The following is a 21,698-nucleotide window of genomic DNA, read 5'->3' as shown; positions in this document are numbered from 1 at the left end:
AGTGCAATTACTCCCCCCCCCCCCCCCCGCCCCCTTGCAATCTCAAAAGCCTCGCGTAATTCCCACGACACTTTGCCTTTATATTAGGGGCGAAGCTCCATAGCGTCTAGCCTTGTCCGGCGCCCGTGCTCACATCGATTGCCACCCCATCTGTCGTCTTAAAAAAAGAAAAACATGTTTGCGCAGTCGACAGGTTTCGTACCTATGCGGGGAAACCCCAATGGATTTCTAGTCCATCGCCTTAACCACTCGGCCACGACTGCGGGACGAGTAGGGGGCTCTGAGTTGTGGTAGGAACTCAAGAGCTGGGGATGTCATGGATGAAACGTTGCATGTAGCCGCTCAACGTATATACAGGAGAGGACACTGCGGTCAAATGCGTACATAATCACGTTAAACTTAAAATGCATTGGCTCAACGTTTATAGACGAGAGGGCGCTGCGGTAAAATGCTCAAATCCGTATATTGCCGCGCGCGCAGCTCGCCAAGTAAAAAGCGCGCGCGTGGCCTAACGGTTATCGCGCCTGCCTCCCACGCGAAAAGCCAGGGTTTGATTACTGGTAGCCACGCATCTTTTGTTATCCCTGCAATTTAGTTTTTTTTGGTAAAAATCGAGAAAGCTGTTGCTTTTTCGAGGTTCGAATGTTCTACGTGTTGAATATTCCACGCCGACTATCCCAGAAGCTCACTCGTGTACATAAGGGGCTTCGCATAGCGAGCCAGAGTCAGTATCGTCCCAGCGTTCGACTCGGCTTACGCCGACTTCGACGCTCTGTTATTATCTTTTGTACCCTTTTATTTTTGGCACAAGTTCGCCACATTAAACGTTTATTTCTTCCTGTTTATTTATTGTTTTTTGGTCGCCACCCGTGACAATATAACCACGTTCCATACCACCCATTATCTTTCTAACATGGACCGTTGACTTAAGCGGTGGAGATGCGTTCTCACGGCTTCTAGCGGATCCAAGCTGATCCGCTACAAGAACCACTGGCTCTGCATTTCACTGACCATAAACCAGTAATATTGAAGTCTAAACGCAACCCGGAACTCAGCACTATCTACTATAAACAAAATCAATATCATCAGCACCACTAGAGCTTCGCCTTGATCAACATCATTCACCACGTCGAGATGCGGTTATTTTTTGGATAGTATCTCAGTATTGTGGAATGGCGGTGCGCAAGGGCAGCTGCTGCATTTGAACCGCAGGATGCCCGGACGGTGTCGACCTTGTTGACGCAGCGTGGTCTCGAGCGCGGTAATTCAATCTGGTTGATACGTGAATGACCGCGCGCGAGAGCGGTCTGAGTCAACAAGGTCGACACCGCCCGGGCATCTTGTGATTCACTGCAGCAGGTTCCCTTGCGCGCCGTCATTCCACAACACTAAGATATTATCCAAATATAAAAGCAAGGTGTTGAGAGAATTACGCTAGGCTTTTGAGATTAAAAGTAAGGGGAGGGATTTCATGAGCAAAACTTCCTTAGACCTTTCCACGGATGAATCTGAGTTTTTGAAACCTAGCCTCAGCAAAGATGAGTGACAATTAGCATGGCTGTCGGGAATATATGTGTGTACTTTTCGAATGCACTATAGTTGAGAGTGCGCCCTGTCCTATTTTTGTTTCTTTCTGCCCGTGAATTTTTCCGCGCTTTTCCACGGTACATATTACATCACAATGTCTAACACGATTAATAACTAAAAAAGACAGAACATATATTTGGATTGCAAAGGTGCAAGCGAGCTAGGCAAGAATGACGAACATAATCCCCTGAGAAGGGGAAGTAGAGGGACAAAGGACAAACACAACTCTCCTTTGTGTTTGTCCTTTGTCCCTTTGTGTTTGGAGATTTGTGTTTGTCCTTTGTCCCTCTTATTCCCCTTCTCCAGGGATTATCTTCGTCATACTATAAAACCTCTGGTCACCTTTGTACAACGATATCTTCGTTTCCGAGTACGGTGAAAGCCATTTTATCGTATTTTGTTTCATCGTAGGTATTAAGTAAGCGATGATTCTTCCAGAGATACTTCGCATCGCTGGAAAGATGATCGCAGCTATGAGATCCTCTCGGGACTTCGTGACACTCATCCTTTGTCCAGAAGATGGGCACAAAAGGAAGGGGCATATAATATTTATATTATTTCTTGCTCTGCGAGCCTTCTTCAAACAGACCTATTTTGTAAATATGAAAATTAACAAATTACGGGCTAAAAATATTGTAATTTTATTAGTCTAAGCAAAAAAGTGGGAGAGGAAAAGCGCTCATTCACCACACCAAAGTACTCGGGTATATGTGGTAAGGCGCGAGCACACCACTGCGAAAATACCGCAATAATCAATAATCGGAACACCTCCCTATCGGTTTCAGTTTTAAACTCGGACCCTCAACTGCCTGCTCGGAACCATAAACAAGTCGAGAAAGAGAAAGCGAACACACATGCAATGTTTCACTTGCCGAGGTTGCTGTCCAGGAGAAACTGAATATCGTCACCGTGCAGGGATTCCAGATTGGTTCCCCTCTCTTAAATCAATACCCGCTAATGAGAAGTCTCCCTCCGTCGCTGCACTTGTGTCTGGGGTGGCATACAGAAACTGCGCTACACGATTGAGGTGCGAACACTCGTTCTGGCAAAAGTTCCACCACTCCAGAAGATTCAATTCTGTCTCCTCGATCTGCTTATAGGCCGAGAAGCCTATAAGCAGATCGAGAGGCTGCTTCTACTTTCTTGTGGCGTGCACGTTTTCGGGTTTCTTTCCAAAGAGTGCTTTCCGCTCCTTCCCTGCCAAACAATAACACACTTTTCCGGACGATTGATGCTCCTGTATTCTTTCGTTTTTTTAGGGACAGCAGGTTTGGCGAGATAGAACGTTCTAATGTGGTCTTGGGTGAAAAAATCTTTCTTGCCAAAAAAAAAAACGATTTTTTTTCTCCGATTGGCACATTTTAACTAAACGAGTAGTTCGCTCCCGCAATAAATTCGATAATGGACTACATAGTATAGCTTACGTATTTACTCTACACGCTACGGTTGAACACCCTCATGAGCCGTCAAGGAAATATAAAAATAAAAGTAGATCTGTACCCGCGGATATCCGCGTCCGATACGCATCCGCAGCCCCTGGCATCCACATCTGATCCGCAATCCGCCAAATCTGATTCATTTATTCCGCATCCGTCAGTTTAGTGCGGATATCCGCGGATGATTCGCGGGGAATCTCAGAATATGCAAAACAGGGCACGAGACTAAGTGTGGCGTGCCGTAATGTTCTGTTCTGTCGAATATCACTGAGGACTCGCTCCGCAGCGGTCTATCTTAATCAGAATTTCGGTGCTGCTTTCCGGCAGCCGTTTTTGATACATTTCTGCTAGATATATTTTGGTGGTGATAACTGCCATTGCGACGCCATTATTTTTTTTAACAATACTACCGGCCTTTACTTGAAGGCCAATGCCCAGGAGAGGTTAACAATGCCTACAATTTAACATACACTCTCCTATAATAGTGTTAACACACGACAAACAAAAATGTAGCATTGTCAATAATATTGTGAGATACACCCATTCAGTCTTTTTTTTTTACTGGAAAATACAGCGGTTCTAAAGACGTCTCAAAAGTGGACAGATCTGTTAAGTTTATAACACAATGTGGAAGACCGATTTAATATTTAATTGTTACTGCGAAGTGGAATATTTAAAGACATTCATTCTGCCGTAATATGGTTGAACCGCCTTCTCACAATTTAACCTTCGTGATCGCTTATGCCCTTCTTTCAGATACAACACAGGGTAATTTGTTCATTGCATAATATAAAGGAGGGTACCAGTTTTAGCCTCGCAATAATATCTGGAGACCTCACTGATCCAGCATTCTAGTCAGAAAGCCTGTTCATGTATACTTATAAATAATAACACGCACAGCGCACCTCTGAACCTTTTCAAATTTGTCTTTGTCTATCTTCGTGTTAGGACTCCGTACCACATTCGCATAATCCCAAATAGGACGTATCATTGTTTTGTAAGCAGTTAACTTTGTGTCTCTAGTAGCCTTATTTAGCCTCCGTTGTATCAAGTATAGACTCCGTTGTATTAAGCATAGACTCAACAGAGCGTCCAGAAACAGCACGGCTTTCCGCTCGTTCGGTTGGCGTCTCCATGCTGTTATATCGAAGGTCGGTCGTTCCACTCTCCAAGATCGACGACCAACACTGCATAAACAAGTATGCTAAGTCAATTATCAAAAGCTATTGTCTACGACGCTTGCGCATTTTGCTCGCAAGAACTGCGCGCTCTCTCCTCATTCAAACGCAGCGTAAATATATAATCTCGTCCTAGCGAAAAGAATACTTCTAAATGAGTGCAGAAGTCATTACTTTAATAAAAAAGAAGTGTATTTACAATTCATCATTGATTTTCTACGAGTTATTTGGTAGCAAAACTATTTTTTGCCTGCAGAAAAACAAAGAACAGTGCAGGTTCACGTCTGTTGAGACTCCTAAGTAACATTGATATGTTGTAGATATGTTGCAAGAATGTTCCGAATGATGTGGGAGTGTTGGGAGATTTTGCGCAACAGTCCTCAATAATAAACTTCTTAGTGAGCGCGTTCGTAATGATGTAGGTTGTCCCGTCCCCTGTGTTGTCCCGTCCCCTGTTTTTACGTGTATAACTCTTTTTAAACCTACAGTCCTCAATATGTTTCTCACACAACAGTGATTTGCACGACAAACACGCAGCGTTACGCTATTGTTTCGAACGCCATGCTGCCTGGGGAACTGTGTATTAAAAGTCAGAAAAGGCTGAAGGTACAACGTTTGCCAGGCGGCATAATTTAAATGTCGAGCAACTGCAGCGCGCGACATGTTGCTTAAGCAACGTGGTATCAGTGTAGTCTAGACGCGAAAATCGCAACGTTGTGTAGTGAACTGTGTGGAGTTTCTTTACGGAGATCCCTCTACAAATCATCGCCCGATCGGTATGCGTTCCGCCCGTCACCCAGGGAATCACACATTGCAGCGAGAAGACAGACAGCGAATGGGTTAACTGTACCTCTCGGTTGCCCGTCGTCGAGAGCCGGTAGTCCAGGCCCGCCGACCTTTGTTGTCGCCCGTCGATCAGAGCTCACAGTCGGGGTCCGTGTCCAGGCCTGCGGATCGCCTTTCCCACGCCAGCGCTGCGTAGGCTGTCTGTCCCGGGCAATGCCCGAGTCTCGCTGCGGAACCACCCCGGGATCGTCGTAGCCCAGGTCATATGGCCCGGGCTCGCCGTTTCCACCGGTCTTGCTCCAGACCTCGCTGGTGGACCGCTCCGGGGTTCGTTATGGGCCAGGCTAGGCAGCCTGGCTTCGACGTTCCTTGTCCAGCAACCAGCCTCGCTCAGCTCGCAATGTCTCGCGCCAGCTCGTGTCTTCTCCGTCGACCGCCTGTCTCGTGCCTTCTGCCTCGTCTTTCACCCCCGGCTCCCACACTCTCCCCCCCCCTCAAGGCCCGGACTTTGGGGGACTTTATGGGCCTCAGGGAGCCGCTGGGCTTCATGGGCGGCCGCTGTTGCTATTGCCGGAGTGGCCACGTTGCAGCGTCCGAAAGCGGCGTAGGTGGTGGTGGCTAGCGAATCCGGCAGACAATGCCGACCTGTCTGTCGCTCGCTGTCCCACTCACCGCAATGCAGCAGGGGGCTTGCTCTAAGCTGGTCCGGCCGACGCAGACGGACTTGCCCCGTTCCGCTTAGAGGTCACAGCGGGCTTAGAACTGCCCGCCTGAACCGTTCGTCAGGCCGAACAACTGTCAGCCACCCTGAACACTTGAAAAAACGAATGGACCCGTCTTCCCTCCCGGTGGGCTTCCTGGGTTACGCCGTCTATGGCCATCTCTCCAGGAAGCTACTCTGCGCAGAACAAAGTGTTAAAACAACACACAACGAACAAATACTCTGCCGCAAATTGTGGCAGTGACCATAGCCTCCACCGCCAAGTTGCTTGCCGACGGGTTCGTCCACCATGCGGCTAACTCAGCAAGTCTGCATCCCAGATCTCGCTCCTGGGTCGCCAAGAACACAGGATTCCTTGTGTCCTATCGCAAACTCATGTTATACGTGTTCCCCATCGCGACAACTGTAGTAGCCTTTCAAGTCAGCGATGTGAACCGGGCAAGCCTCCTCGTTTGTATCTCGCCGAGTAAGCCTAGACGTAAGACACGACGCTCGCGTCTTTTTACCTCGGGTGCCTTTCTCACCTCGGAGCAAGCGATACGGCAAAACCACTAGCTGCGTTGCTCAAAGCGTGAGTTTCCTTCAGAACAGGTAACGATGGCGTAAACCTAGTCCATCTTTTGCGCAAGCGAAGGGATCCAAAGCCTGTAACGGGATGACCAAATACCATACCCGCGCTCCAAAACGGCTACATATACCATGTGGTACTCGATGTAAGCGTCAGCGTCCATTCCGTCCACGTGTATACGAGCTCTAGGGACTGCTCGGTCCTGTGAGGGGGCGGCAGCTCAGCGAGCAAGCCCGCTTGAATCGTTCACGCCTCAAGGCAAGCTGGACAACTACATGCCACCTAAATGTCTACCGCCTCATCCCCGGCCAGGTCGTGACGCGACATAACTTATCAAAAGTCTTGCTGTCACTGCCACGACCGGCCAGAGTGAAGCCGAAAAAGTATCCTATAAAACATTTCGTTGCTTTCTCGGAACGACCCCCCTCAAGGGAGAGTCGTCCCTCTGCCCGGTTGTTGGAGTGACGCGAAACAACTAGCCGTCTTGGCCCAGCGGTTACAAATCATACTGCTCCTTAACTCGCCTGCCAGCGTTCCCGGTGTCAACTGCAATTTACGCCAGTTTACCCAACACCCGCTGACAATCTCGACCGCCAGTGTTCCCGGTGTGGACTGCAATTCCCGCAATCTTTCCGACACCCACTGACAAAACCCCATCTGCACCCCGGGCCTCGACAAGCGCTTACTGGCTCACCGCATCACTCCAAGCCTAAATCCTAAATATGCAATAAGCCCTGGCTGTTTTTCCTCCTGCCAGTCGCTATCCTGCCTTCCAGCGAACCTGCCGTGCCTCTCCTCTGCCTCCGAAGACGACTTTCTTACATCTTAACAGCGCTCCTCGTGTTCCCCCCGGTTGCGTCACCTTCTGCCAACCACTATTCTGGGGTACCGGAGAAAGCACGTCCACAACCTCGTCCTTCGAGACCTTTAAGTACTCGATTCGAGGAGACACCTGCTGAGCTCTGCTGTGAGACAAGTCACCAAAATTCCGAAATACTTTGTCTCAACGGGCATCGTTAGCGCTAGTGAACAACCCGCTCAACGAATCCATGGGACTCCCTGGGGACGATTAGAAGCAGAGGCATACCGAACGGGCCCCACGTTGGGCGCCATTTTAATGTGGGGTTTCTTTACGGAGATCCCTCTACAAATCATCGCCCGATCGGTATGCGTTCCGCCCGTCACCCAGGGAATCACACATTGCAGCGAGAAGACAGACAGCGAATGGGTTAACTGTACCTCTCGGTTGCCCGTCGTCGAGAGCCGGTAGTCCAGGCCCGCCGACCTTTGTTGTCGCCCGTCGATCAGAGCTCACAGTCGGGGTCCGTGTCCAGGCCTGCGGATCGCCTTTCCCACGCCAGCGCTGCGTAGGCTGTCTGTCCCGGGCAATGCCCGAGTCTCGCTGCGGAACCACCCCGGGATCGTCGTAGCCCAGGTCATATGGCCCGGGCTCGCCGTTTCCACCGGTCTTGCTCCAGACCTCGCTGGTGGACCGCTCCGGGGTTCGTTATGGGCCAGGCTAGGCAGCCTGGCTTCGACGTTCCTTGTCCAGCAACCAGCCTCGCTCAGCTCGCAATGTCTCGCGCCAGGGTGTCGAACCGGAACCGAACCGAACCGAAAACCGGAACAGAACCGTTATTTTTAGCCGAACCGGAACTGAACCGAACCGAAATCTTCGCCGCCATCTTGGAACTGAACCGGAACTGAACCGGAAAAAATATAACGGTAACCGGTTCAAAACGGTTCACGGCAATTTTTTTGTTGTTAGTATTACAAATTTATTATTTGGGAATAAAAAATTGGCACGTGTATTCCTCTACGTATTGATCAAATCGTCATATACAGAATTGCAATGTATAATAAATCCTGTTTTTTTGCGGCGCTTTCTTATTGGCACTATGACTAGCCATGTGTCACATCGTCACGTGACGTCACGATGTCAAGACATGCTGTCAAGTAATGTCACATCACGTGACCCCGTGACGTCACGTGACTCGCCGCGTTAAGTCGATTCAAATTAAGAACGTCGCTAGATCTATTAACCTTGTTGATTCCGTGACGTCACATGACATCACAACTTCGCACTGAGAGTCACGTGACACCATGATGTACTCGATTGTCATGATCCCGAGTCGAATGCTCTGGTTCATGACAACCAGTATCGCCAAACATTCGGGTAACGGCTCGTGTTCAACTCAAAAATTATGATGGGCCCGAGTCCCACAAGAGCTAGAAACAGAAACAAACGAAAGCGACAAGCCTCAGACACATGCAGCATGTTCGCGATGGTACCTTTATACGGAATTGAGTTGTTCGGTGTTCGCGAAGTTTGCACGAGTGTTTACAAGCCTGCAAATGGTACCATCGTGCGCAGGATACTCGTGTTTGAGCAGAGCCTTCTTTATTCTACAAAGCCTGTCAAATCGCGAAATTCTCTGGTTTAAGGCTATCCGCTGTCGTTTGTTTCTGTTTGTCGCTTTAGTGGGGCTCGGGCCCCACTATAGCCGAACTAAGACTATACCTGAAGATTAGCCCATGCTCTCTGCTTTGCCAACCCTGCGTATGACTATGATAAACATTGACGGTGCATATATTAGGATCAGATCACGTGGCTGATAATTCTAATTGCGAGTTAAGGAGGGGAAAGCTGTTTCATTTCTTTCTTTCGACTGTCTGCCATTTCGCGGAGGGGCAAACTAATGGATGCTTTTGCAAGTTATCAACGTCAGGGATTACAACTTAGCGGTATTTATTGAACTTAAGGTAAAAAAAAATGCTGCACGACCCATTTTATATGTATGCACACCATTGAGGCTCCCAAACGTGTTTTCGTCATTACTGAACTGCCTCAGAAAGTTGTACCGAGAATAGAAGTGTTAAAGGGTGTAAATGTGACATATTAGTCCGACGTTACATGGAACTATTAGTGTGTACGGGAGGGATACCTCAAAAGAAAGATCGTAGCGGCCTCACGGGGATAGCCGAACGTTCGCAGCCGCTCTAAGTCTCACATGAGTGTCGTTCTCAAGTTCTCCAAGTTTCGACCGCCCTGTATTTTGTTTAACCTTCACAGTTTGGTGCAAAGTAGAAGCAAGGAAGAATTACTGTTAACAAGTGACACAAATATAATTGTCGAGTGAACACCACTCAATACGGAGTAGGGAATCCCTGAGGAATAAAAAGTATCTTGAGGAGCAACTAAAAAAAGAAAGGGAGTGGGGAGGGGGGTAGTTTTAAAGCATACTGTGTCGTAAAGATTCCTCTGCCCCGCATTTTCGGCGCAGACTAGAAAGCGTGGTTTGGAAACGATAGTGACAGATGGGTAGTTGGTACAACTTTTATTTGTAAAAACACTCTTGCCAGAAAGCACGTTTTCGCCGTGCCAGATACTCGCGCCGTGCCTAACGACGATGCACCTACAAGAAAAATGTGTGCCTCTCAAATACATAGCTTGCACTGAGCGCAAAACTTTTGCAGCGTGCATTTTGCCCCATCGGATTTGATTTTCTCAGCAAGAACAACTCGCAATGACAACCAGTATCTAGTGAGATTACGTCACGTGCAAACCATGTTAAATACTTCAGCTTTCTGGTGAAGTGCGAGTTCGCAACTCTAGCAGTAGACGTCCAAGGTGTAAAGTTGTGTAGTGTTTATAGCAGTCTCGCGATGATATACGGCAGCCTAATGAGACGTTGGAGCACATGACTGATAAAGAACAGAGTCGTGAAGTAAGGTCCCAAAACAAGTGCGCGTAAAACCTAAGATAACATTAGCCTCCCGAGGTAGTATCTCGCGACCATGTCGAGCTGAGGCAAGCTGATGCCCAAAAGTGATTTATATTAGGATTCTAAAAATCTTCGTTTGCCCTGCGCGGAATCTATGTTTAATTATGAATATCATTTTATGCATTTCTATGCATTTCTTTTTGCAGTAAAGCGTTGTGTAAGGGATTATTTAGAAAAAATTGCGTGTCATCTCCTTATTTCTGCACATTTCGTGTATTTGCCTTCCGATATATCATGTGACCACAGTGTTTTTTGGCATACTGTGCAACCCAGTATTTTACACTGCAAAGCAGCTAACAAAAGCACGTTACCGAGGACTCAACAGCTGGTCTATTTTCGAGTATCGTCCTTCCGTGTCGATCTCAGGCGGTTATGTGAACTTCATAAAGTCCAATTTATCGATGATAATAAAAATATACTTAATTCCTGTCTGAAGATTTGGCAGCATAAATAGAAGATCGTCACCTCAAAGATATATAAGTAAATGCACCTTTAAATTATCTGAAAGATGTTCTGCAAATCTTTTCCGGCGCTTTTATCCTCAATAGACACGTTATAGGTAATTTGGAAAAGCTTTAAATATTATTTTTTTTTATTTTGAAGCTAATTTAAATAACTATATGTGTTCCTCACGCATATATAACTTCTCAAATATATAGAAGTTTATTATCGCGTTTTTTATGAGTTTTTATTATCGCCTTTTTTTACTGGAACGAATGGTGGAACTATGACGATTGCACACTTAAACTCTCCGAAAGTGTCCAATTAAGTAGCTTCCGAATTGAGTAGAGCATAAAATCCCACTTTGTTCTATTTAACAAAAATCATCAATTAACGAGGGTGATGCTTATTTTCAAATTAAATTGACCGACATTTTGTCAAGAGCAAACCTCAAGAACCAGGCTATGCCAGTTTATCCAATATAAGAAAATGTTCACATGGGTAAGCACTGTTTTAGGTCAGATTCGATCTCAGTACGAAGGTGCTCATAGGTTAGAGTGAACAATTTCAGCCACTCCTTTTCACATTGTCGTCGCCCGCATCATGCTGCTGAGAGCAAACAATGCTAGTTAGAAAAACAAGCATTGCGATTGTCGCTTAGTGTTTCTATAAAATATAGACTGGAAGGACTTGTCCCGTGACTTTTGTGAGATCTTGAAAATTATATTGCCTTGAGTTCAGTCGTCTCGTCATCATATATATATTGTGAAACGTATTCCATAAAACACATTTTATGGTGTATATGGCGACGAACTGCCCATTTTATGATTTTATTCACTGTAATGAATTCCTTAGTTCAAGGGCAAAACCACAAATCAACATCTATTACTGCGATACAAAGTTGTACCAATCACGGGTATTTTAGGCAACCTACTTCACTTCGCGAAAACATTTCGATTCAGGTACAATGTATGTGACTCTGGCAAACGAAGGGATGTTGAGTCGTATAAACACGACGTTTTGTATGTTAATGTAGATTTTCCTTTCTTGTTGTGTAGGTATAAATAACCGAATTTTATAATTTTTGTACCTGAAAATAAAACTGGATTGAACAAACTATATAAAAAAAGAAAACTATATAGTGTAAACGACTTATTGTTCGTGGGCTCAATATTTCGCGATTTAGGTCAAAGCTGAAGTTTCGGAATAATTCGCGGGTTGTAATTTTCTCGACGCGGTGGAATCTCAATATAAATTTCAATCTTTATAGACTTGAGCGTGTTGGTAATCTACATTGAATTAAAACGAAAGAAACACACAAGAGGACGAAACAGGCGACACAGCTTTCGACTTGCAACTACAGATTTACTGGGGCGGCTCGCCGCTCAGAGCTCGACTTGGGGAGGCGATGGGGAAAGGCCTCCCCAAGTCGAGCTCTGAGCGGCGAGCCGCCCCAGTAAATCTGTAGTTGCAAGTCGAAAGCTGTGTCGCCTGTTTCGTCCTCTTGTGTGTTTCTTTCGTTTTAATTCAATGCAAATTTCAATCTGTTTACATTTTACCGAAATTCTTCGGGGACCCATTTTTCGCGGATTGTAGGCGATTCGCGAAATTCTCAGAACCAAGTCCTCGCAAAAATCAGATCGTTTACAGCAGTTAGTTTCACGGCCTAAATAGTGCATATTGACAGAACAACGCGGAAAATATATTATCAATTTAGCGGTTCAAACCGGTTCGAACCGATTCGAACCGGTTCGAACCGGTTCGAACCGGTTGGAACCGTTATTTTCTGCGCCCCGGAACTGAACCGGAACTGAACCGAAAGCCGTGAACCCGAACCCGAACCGAACCGATAAAAATATCGGTTCGACACTGTCTCGCGCCAGCTCGTGTCTTCTCCGTCGACCGCCTGTCTCGTGCCTTCTGCCTCGTCTTTCACCCCCGGCTCCCACAACTGTTTCCAATATGTTTCTGACGCAACAATGATCGGCACAGCAAGGCACAGCGTTAGGCTACAGTTTCGAATTTCATGCTTCCTAGGAAACCGTGTACTAAAGGTAAAAAACGTTTGAAGGTACAACGTTTGCTAGGCGGTATAATTTAAATGTTGCGCAACTGCAGCGCGTGATATGTTTTTTATGCAACGTGGTATTACTGTAGTACAGACGCAAACATCGAAACGTTGTGCAGTGAAGTGTTTCCAATCTGTTTCTGACACAACATTGATTGGCACGATAAAGGCGCAGCGTTAGGCTACTGTTTCGAATTCCATGCTGCCTAGGAAACCATGTGCTAAAAGTCGAAAAAAGGTTGAAGGTACAACGCTTGCTAGGCGGCATAGTTTAAATGTTGCGCAACTGCAGCGCACGACATGTTGCTTAAGCAATGTGGTATCAGTGTAGTACAGACGTAAAAAATCGCAACGTTGTGTAGTGAACTGTTACCAATATATTTCTAACGCAACATTGATCGGAACGACAAAGGAGCAGCGTTAGGCTACTCTTTCGAATTCTATGCTGCCTAGGAAACCGTGTGCTAAAAGTCGGAAAGAGGTTGAATGTACAACGTTTGCTAGGCGGCATAATTTAAATGTTCCGCAACTCCAGCGAGCGACATGTTGCTTAAGCAGCGCAGTATCAGTGTAGTACAGACGTGAAAATCGCAACGTTGTGTAGTGAACTGTTACGAATATATTTCTAACGCAACATTGATTGGCACGACAAAGGCACACCGTTAGGCTACTGTTTCGAATTCCATGCTGCCTAGGAAATCGTGTGCTAAAAGTCGGAAAAAGGTTCAAGGTACAACGTTTGCTAGGCAGCGTAATTTAAATGTTGCGCAACTGCAGCGCATGATATGTTTTTTATGCAACGTGGTATTACTGTAGTACAGACGCAAACATCGAAACGTTGTGCAGTGAAGTGTTTCCAATCTGTTTCTGCCACAACATTGATTGGCACGATAAAGGCGCAGCGTTAGGCTATTGTTTCGAATTCCATGCTGCCTAGGAAACCATGTGCTAAAAGTCGAAAAAAGGTTGAAGGTACAACGCTTGCTAGGCGGCATAGTTTAAATGTTGCGCAACTGCAGCGCACGACATGTTGCTTAAGCAACGTGGTGTCAGTGTAGTACAGACGTAAAAATCGCAACGTTGTGTAGTGAACTGTTACCAATATATTTCTAACGCAACATTGATCGGAACGACAAAGGAGCAGGGTTAGGCTACTGTTTCGAATTCCATGCTGCCTAGGAAACCGTGTGCTAAAAGTCGGAAAAAGGTTGAATGTACAACGTTTGCTAGGCGGCATAATTTAAATGTTCCGCAACTCCAGCGAGCGACATGTTGCTTAAGCAGCGCAGTATCAGTGTAGTACAGACGGGAAAATCGCAAGGTTGTGTAGTGAACTGTTACCAATATATTTCTAACGCAACATTGATCGGAACGACAAAGGAGCAGCGTTAGGCTACTCTTTCGAATTCCATGCTGCCTAGGAAACCGTGTGCTAAAAGTCGGAAAAAGGTTGAATGTACAACGTTTGCTAGGCGGCATAATTTAAATGTTCCGCAACTCCAGCGAGCGACATGTTGCTTAAGCAGCGCAGTATCAGTGTAGTAGAGACGTGAAAATCGCAACGTTGTGTAGTGAACTGTTACCAATATATTTCTAACGCAACATTGATTGGCACGACAAAGGCACACCGTTAGGCTACTGTTTTGAATTCCATGCTGTCTAGGAGACGGTGTGCTAAAAGTCGGAAAAAGGTTCAAGGTACAACGTTTGCTAGGCAGCGTAACTTAAATGTTGCGCAACTGCAGCGCACGACATGTTTCTTATGCAACGTGGTATTACTGTAGTAAAGACACAAACATCGAAACGTTATGCAGTGAACTGTTTCCAATCTGTTTCTGACGCCACATTGATCGGAACGACAAAGGAGCAGCGTTAGGCTACTGTTTCGAATTCCATACTGCCTAGAAAACCGTGTGCTAAAAGTCGGAAAAAGATTGAATGTACAACGTTTGCTAGGCGGCATAATTTAAATGTTCCGCAACTCCAGCGAGCGACATGTTGCTTAAGCAGCGCAGTATCAGTGTAGTACAGACGTGAAAATCGCAACGTTGTGTAGTGAACTGTTACTAATATATTTCTAACGCAACATTGATTGGCACGACAAAGGCACACCGTTAGGCTACTGTTTCGAATTCTATGCTGCCTAGGAAATCGTGTGCTAAAAGTCGGAAAAAGGTTCAAGGTACAACGTTTGCTAGGCAGCGTAATATAGATGTTGCGCAACTGCAGTGCACAACATGTTTCTTATGCAACGTGATATTACTGTAGTACAAACCCAAACATCGAAACGTTGTGCAGTGAACTGTTTCCAATCGGTTTCTGACGCCACATTGATCGGAACGACAAAGGAGCAGCGTTAGGCTACTGTTTCGAATTCCATACTGCCTAGGAAACCGTGTGCTAAAAGTCGGAAAAAGGTTGAATGTACAACGTTTGCTAGGCGGCATAATTTAAATGTTCCGCAACTCCAGCGAGCGACATGTTGCTTAAGCAGCGCAGTATCAGTGTAGTACAGACGTGAAAATCGCAACGTTGTGTAGTGAACTGTTACCAAAATATTTCTAACGCAACATTGATTGGCACGACAAAGGCACACCGTTAGGCTACTGTTTCGAATGCCATGCTGCCTAGGAAACGATGTGCCAAAAGTCGGAAAAAGGTTCAAGGTACAACGTTTGCTAGGCAGCGTAATTTAAATGTTGCGCAACTGCAGCGCACGACATGTTTCTTATGCAACGTGGTATTACTGTAGCACAGACCCAAACATCGAAACGTTGTGCAGTGAACTGTTTCCAATTTGTTTCTGATGCAACTTTGATCGCCACGACAAAGACATAGCTTAAATCCGCTTCTTCACACTGGCGTTCGAAACGCAAATGCTTAGCGGATCCACCCGTTTTCTTCATCGAATCGCGAGCAATTGCGCTGAATCTTTAAGCAAACGCGTCCGCAAACGCGACTCAACCGCCGGTCTGAATGGGCCTGCACTGCTTCGAGCTCTATGTTGCCTAGGAAACCGTGTACCAACGTTACTAGGGAACCACTCTGCTAGGATGCGATGCACCCAGGTCGAAAGCGCTACCTGAAATCACCGCTGAGGCAAGGTTGTATAAAAACAATATTAATTGTGCTGCAAAACCTTGAAGCTAAAGATATTAGAAAAGATCACGCGCACGTCATTTGGTACTAAACTCCAATAGAAGTTCCAAGAAAAAAAGCTTTTTCTGTTTGTTCTTACGCAAAAACATGTTTTCTGCAAGCTGAAGGTGACCACAGTAAAAGAAGAAGAAAAAAAGAAGATTAAGAGCGGCGAGTTTGTCGTATTTAGCTCGGTCTCGGTGGACGCCAAGGGCCCAGATGTCAGCGGTGAGTTTCCCATCTCAGTGCTCTTGCAACGTTGCCGTGTAGTAAAATTCGGAAAATGGCTGAAGGTACAACGCTCGCTAGTCCATTCACTGCCAAAGCTGGCGCATCCCCGGTCGCGCCTGCAGAGACCTAATTGCCAAAGCCGCCGAGTCGCCGGGCTGTACACAATTGTGGTTTCAAATTTACCAAGTGGATGGCGCGCTATAACTGCTTACACTTGCAGAGTTTGGATATATCACCACCGCACGGGTTTTGGATCTTTTCTGCAAATTCGTGCACGTTTACCATTGCAAAATGGGGAAGAACGCCACAGCCAAAAATATCTCGATCTCTATCAACCCACGGCCGCAGATGACAACAGGAGATTGGCCGTTGTATTCAATTTTCAATCAATGATTTCACATGTCCAACAAACTTTCACCATTTCTAATACGCTGTCGACCATCTCCGACGCCATACTTGCCAGCGAATTGCAATGTCGCAACAGGTTTGCAGTGCGTGCGGCACCCGGGTTTGAAAGCATTTGAGAGAAAGGGCACTGCAGCATTGCCACAATCTGCTGTTCGATGCTAAGCTGAAGTGATGATGATTATAGCGTTTATTCCACTTGCAAACATGGGTTCCGTCTGCCATAGTATGAAGCGGCTTCTTGCTCCGCTTGATACTCTATAAGATACGCTAGATAGACATTTTGGTCATTGCAGGACAACTGGAAATTTGATAATGGTCACACGGACTCAAACTTGCACGACGTTGATTCATATCAAACCAGATATGACATCCGTAATAAATATGTTGAGAACCGGTTTCGGCGTAAATTTTCAGTCGCCAGTTGGAAGAGCCACCATGTTTTGAAGGTTGTTTCACAAGGAGCAATCTTTCAGAGAAAATAATTTTGAAGCATCACAGAAAAACATAGTCACCTTCCGTTTTTAATATCTGGTTGATAATGATGAACACAGCTAGCCGGCTCCGATTATGGTGTGCCAGCAAAGGTGGAAAGCTGGACGAGAGGGAGCGAAATTCACACAGCTCGGGGGCACCCGCATGCAGACAAAGCCAAGCACCACCGACCGCGCGCTATCAGCGTTGCCAGATATCAGAATTCTCAACACGGGATGTAAATGTTGACGCAAATACTACAAAATAAAAAATAAATGATAAAGTGAGTAAATAAATTGGGTTTGTGTTTCAAAAGAAACACTTTTATTAATTTCTCCATGAAAAATAAAAATGCTTTTGAACACTTTGAAATGTGCTGAATACAAAACAGCGTACCGCGCAGGATCACGTGATAGTTCGACCGACCCTCATTGGGCGAGAGCCACTTCGACGCCTCGGCGCGCGCGTCTTGTTCTGGGTCGGCTGGAAACCTTGGCTAGAAACCAACGCTCCTGCGAAAACGCGCGCCCTCGCGCAGGAAATGACGACACTTTGACGCCGACGCGCCTGAATCCCGAAAAAAACGCGCATCCGGTCTGCGCTTCAGCCGATTTCAGCAACTTGCCGAATTTCAAAGTTTGCCGGATCGGTAACATTTAGACAAATCTGCGTCGTAATATTTGACCTGTGGTCTTCCCTGGTGTTACTGAAGAGAACTGCATTGTTTTTTTCAAAACCAATATTGAAGCGGAGTTGCCCTTTCGGAAAATGCCCCTCGCGCCCTTCCTCTTCTCACCCTATCCCAAGAGTCACGTGACGTCAGGGGCTTCTTTTGTGTCGGCTTTCCTTGTACGGATAATCCTCAAAAAGCGCAGAATGAGCGGCTAGCTGCGAGCGCGACAACAACCTTGAGACTTCAGGCACGGCCACTCGATTAGGACTCCCCTTGGGAGCGGCCTGCCGTATGCCTCACTCCGCCGGTGAGAGCGATAGTTCTCCTTTACCCCCGCAGCGCCAGCCGTGGCGCTCGTTATCGGTGACAGATAGAGTTCCTTTCGGGGGAGCATATCGAGGAACTCAATTCTTCGTTTCACGTTAGTATGTACTTGTTAGCCGCGCGTGCTAAAAGCGCGAGAGAGTTGCTTCGAAGAAAGCCTCGGCGGCTGCATGAGCGTTCGTGCAGCGAGTGCTCCAGTCAAGGCATTAAAGGCTAGCCGCTCCCGCTAGCACAACCTTCGCGGTTAGTCCATGCCACGGTGGTCTATGCTAAGGTAAGACGAAATATAGTGAGAGGGGAGCGGTACGCCCGGCCCAGCCCAAAGTGGATATTTAGATTTTTTTTTTCGTGAAGCCGCAAATCTCAATTGAAACGAGTGCCAGATTCCTTGAATGATGTGACAAATCTATGTAGAATAAAAGCACATGATTCTTTCTGCGAAAAGCTCACTTAGCTGCAGGCTGCGCGTTAAAGCTCCATTCTGCTGGCAGTATGAGTGAATTGTCGTTTTCTTGTTCCCGTAACTGTTGCCCCGTTTCTATTACCACCGTAATATAGGAGTTATAGTTGGATATAGCTAGGCCGTGTGATTTCCGGTTTTAACCGACGCTCGAGCACGCGAGATCTGTGCCATTTATTCATCTGTGAAGGACAATATAAAATTGGATTCCACGCGCATAACTTCAGCAATATAAACTTCATTGTTCACAAACAAACAGACCAAGAGAGTCATATAGTTCACAAGCGGAGTACCTTTCGGGAAAGAGGCTTCCGCGAAAGCCTCACTATATTCTCTAGTGGGCTGTTTAGGTCACCAGCCCAGTTTGACAAAAAAGGGTCTGAAGAGTTTTCTGAGAAAGAGCTCGCAGAGCTCTTCGCTGTGGTAGGCGTCTCGGCAGTTAACACACCACATCGGCGGGCAGTCCATAAGGTGTGGAAGCACAGCGCTCCAGAGGACCTTGCAAATCCTTCCACAACCACGAGTCTCTGCCGACTGTAGATCCCTCTCGACAAAGGTGCAAACGAGCTTGCACAGCCAGACAGCTTCAGGTCGTGGACAGCTGAGTCCTCTTTCGTCAAGGCTAAACATGGACTGATATGCTCCGTCATGTGATGCATTTCCCTTAAGTTGCGCTTGCATTCAGGTCACGTCACCTGCAAAGTTTAGCGGGTTGTACACATTAGCCTTCCTTGCTTTCACTGAGAAATTCTTATTGCTTTGCTAGGTTGAGTGTTTCAGCTAATTACTTTGAAATTACTACAATTTCTGCAAATAAAAATGGTCACCTTCTGTTCGCAAACGAGGGCCAAGTAGCCAGCCATGTAAGTCAGCGGTGCGAACTCAAGTTCGGAAGAGACTTCATTGTACTTCATCAACTGCAGGATTTCCTGTTTCGCGAGTGGAGTTGGCACATTTTATCGCCGTCTGGCACTCAAAACTAGAACGCGCATTTACATTTCCGGCAGCTTCCAAAATGCCAACAGAAACCGCACAAGCGAGCGCAGATTGACACTACGATATTTTCGCCAAGCACAGCGGTGCATGGGGGGGGGATGCGAGTTTTGCTGCCTTCTGCAACCGCGGCAGCGCCTAGGTGTCGGCGAAGCCAATGACAGGCAAGTATTTTATCTGGGTAGCGGAGCAAGAGCGCGTTGGGCGCCTTCTCTATACACCGTTTCACCTGATGTTGTACCGCAGCGAAGGCTGGAAGCGCGAGCTCATAGCGTTGACAGCTGCCCTCACTGCACGAGAGCTTGTGCCGCCGAGATCTGCCCCAGAGCAAGGGGCTCGCGCTTACAGCCTTTCCTGCGGTACAACATAAGGTGAAACAGCTCACAAGACCGCTCACCGATGTGCAGCGCCCCCACGGAAAATGGGAGAAGTTCTTCTCTCACGCGCGCTCTTTTGTTTTCGGAAGAACATCGGCAGGCCGCACCAACAGTGGGGATCAAGTGGCCGTGCTTCAGCTGTCTTCCCCTCATTGTCGCGGGCACGCTCAATCCGCGAGACTGAGGAAGCCAGCGCGGCCCAACGCAGGCCCGAGGCCGCTCAGTCGGTGGAGATCGAGGGGCCGCGGTGTGCTGGAGTTGTTGCAGCAGCCGCCCTCTGGCATCGCGTGGCTGCTGGAACCATTCCCGTGTCTCCACAAGGATTGGCTTGCGCAATAAAGGGTTCAGGTCGTCGATAATACATTTCTTTCCGAGGCATATAAATCAAGTGGCTTTCCCTGATCTCGTGATTACTGTTCGAAACATAGATCTCCCTCATAGGTTGTTCATCCCATTTTGAATTATTTTGCGAATTTATTCGTCCTTACCACTGCTCGATGTTTGTTTTATAACTTGATAAAAACCTTTAAATATTGGCGCGGGCTTCTGTGATCAACGCTTTACCGAATTTATCAAATATTCGACAAGACTGGCGTCAGGAGGGTGGAAGAAGCAAGCCGCAATTTTGGCTTCTTACAAAGACGGTGCAGTCGTGAAATAATTATTTGCTTCACCTGTTTCCACAACGCCTCATCGTTTGCGCGATCATAATTTCTTAGTGACATAGGTGTATACCCCTTTTTACTCATAGTTACTATAGATGTGGCCCCACAAGCTTTCCCGTTATGAGCGAGTCGACTTTTGAATGACCGGTGGCTCTCCTGAGTGAGAATAAATATTATCATCTTCCCACAACAACCACACCTTTCTCTCTCCCCCCCTCCCCCCCTTTCTCGAATTGGGGAGATATCAGGCGACTTCAGGAAGCAGCCTGCGCACAGGGTTTTCGGCTACTCATTGTCAACACATTCGAACTTGGAGGTAAAAGCATCACATGAACGTCGCCCAATTATTTGCAACCAAAATAATGTGGCTCTACAATTAGGACCCAATCAATTTCATCATCCATCATTATTTCTTATGCTTTCATGGTGAAAGTATGTTCGTCGTGATGCCACAGAAGTAGGCAACTCAAATTTCAAAGGGAGAAACAGGTCCTCGTATTTATTTTGCGGAAATACTCGCTCCTGTGACGCTCCGGTGCTTAAGGTCAAAGCACCCGAGGCAGTGCGTAATACTTTACAAACTGTCATTGACGATGAAACATGTGTGGGAAGTGTGTAAAATTGTTTACACCATATATTGTAGCACTCTAAACAAACGCATACCTACCCGCAAAAAAATGTCGCAATTGTCGCAAAAAACACAAAAAAAACACATATTAGCTTGCAAAAATTGTTGCCTCCCCCTTACCCCCCCCCCCCCCCCCCCAACCCCGCCGCTCTCTCTCTCTCTCTTTCTCATTTTTTCCCCGCGCCACTTCAAAGAACAGCGGCCCAGCAAGAAATTTCTACCAAAACCTTGGTTTTTGGAGAAAGGACTCGGTATATGGTAGTGAATCTGTCAGGGGGTTTGTAGAAATAATTGGCGACTAATTGAATATAGCCTTTTGCACAAATCATGCCCGGGATATTGTCATTTTCCTTCCACATGATTAGAAGGCAAGACGGTGGGGGAATTCATGCGCACTAACATGCTGCTTCTAAGAGAGAGTGCCAGATTTATAGTGCATGTCAATTTGCATGTAAATAGTTAAATCGCTGTACGCAAACATTCTCGGCCTGGAGGATCACATGGAAGCATGGCGGAAAGCAGCTTGCTGGAAAAAGAAGTCTCTATTGAATGGGACTGGTGTGAAAAATTATTATGTATTTTTGTCTCATTTCTGTGCGAAAATAAAAACAGCGTTCAGAAACCGAACATTGTGAGATTTGAGGAGCGCCGAAAGGACATAAATAAACCGGGACAAACTCATTAATACGAGGCGCCTTGCGGCACTCAGCCTGTCCTGGTTTCTTGTTTTTCCGGAGCCTCTCAAAAGTGGATGAAAAAT

Source organism: Ixodes scapularis, unplaced genomic scaffold, assembly GCF_016920785.2.
Source record: "Ixodes scapularis isolate PalLabHiFi unplaced genomic scaffold, ASM1692078v2 PGA_scaffold4__175_contigs__length_147842914, whole genome shotgun sequence".
NCBI lineage: Eukaryota > Metazoa > Arthropoda > Arachnida > Ixodida > Ixodidae > Ixodes > Ixodes scapularis.
The sequence above is the reverse complement of the archived record's forward strand: the minus strand, read 5'-3'. Positions refer to the sequence as shown.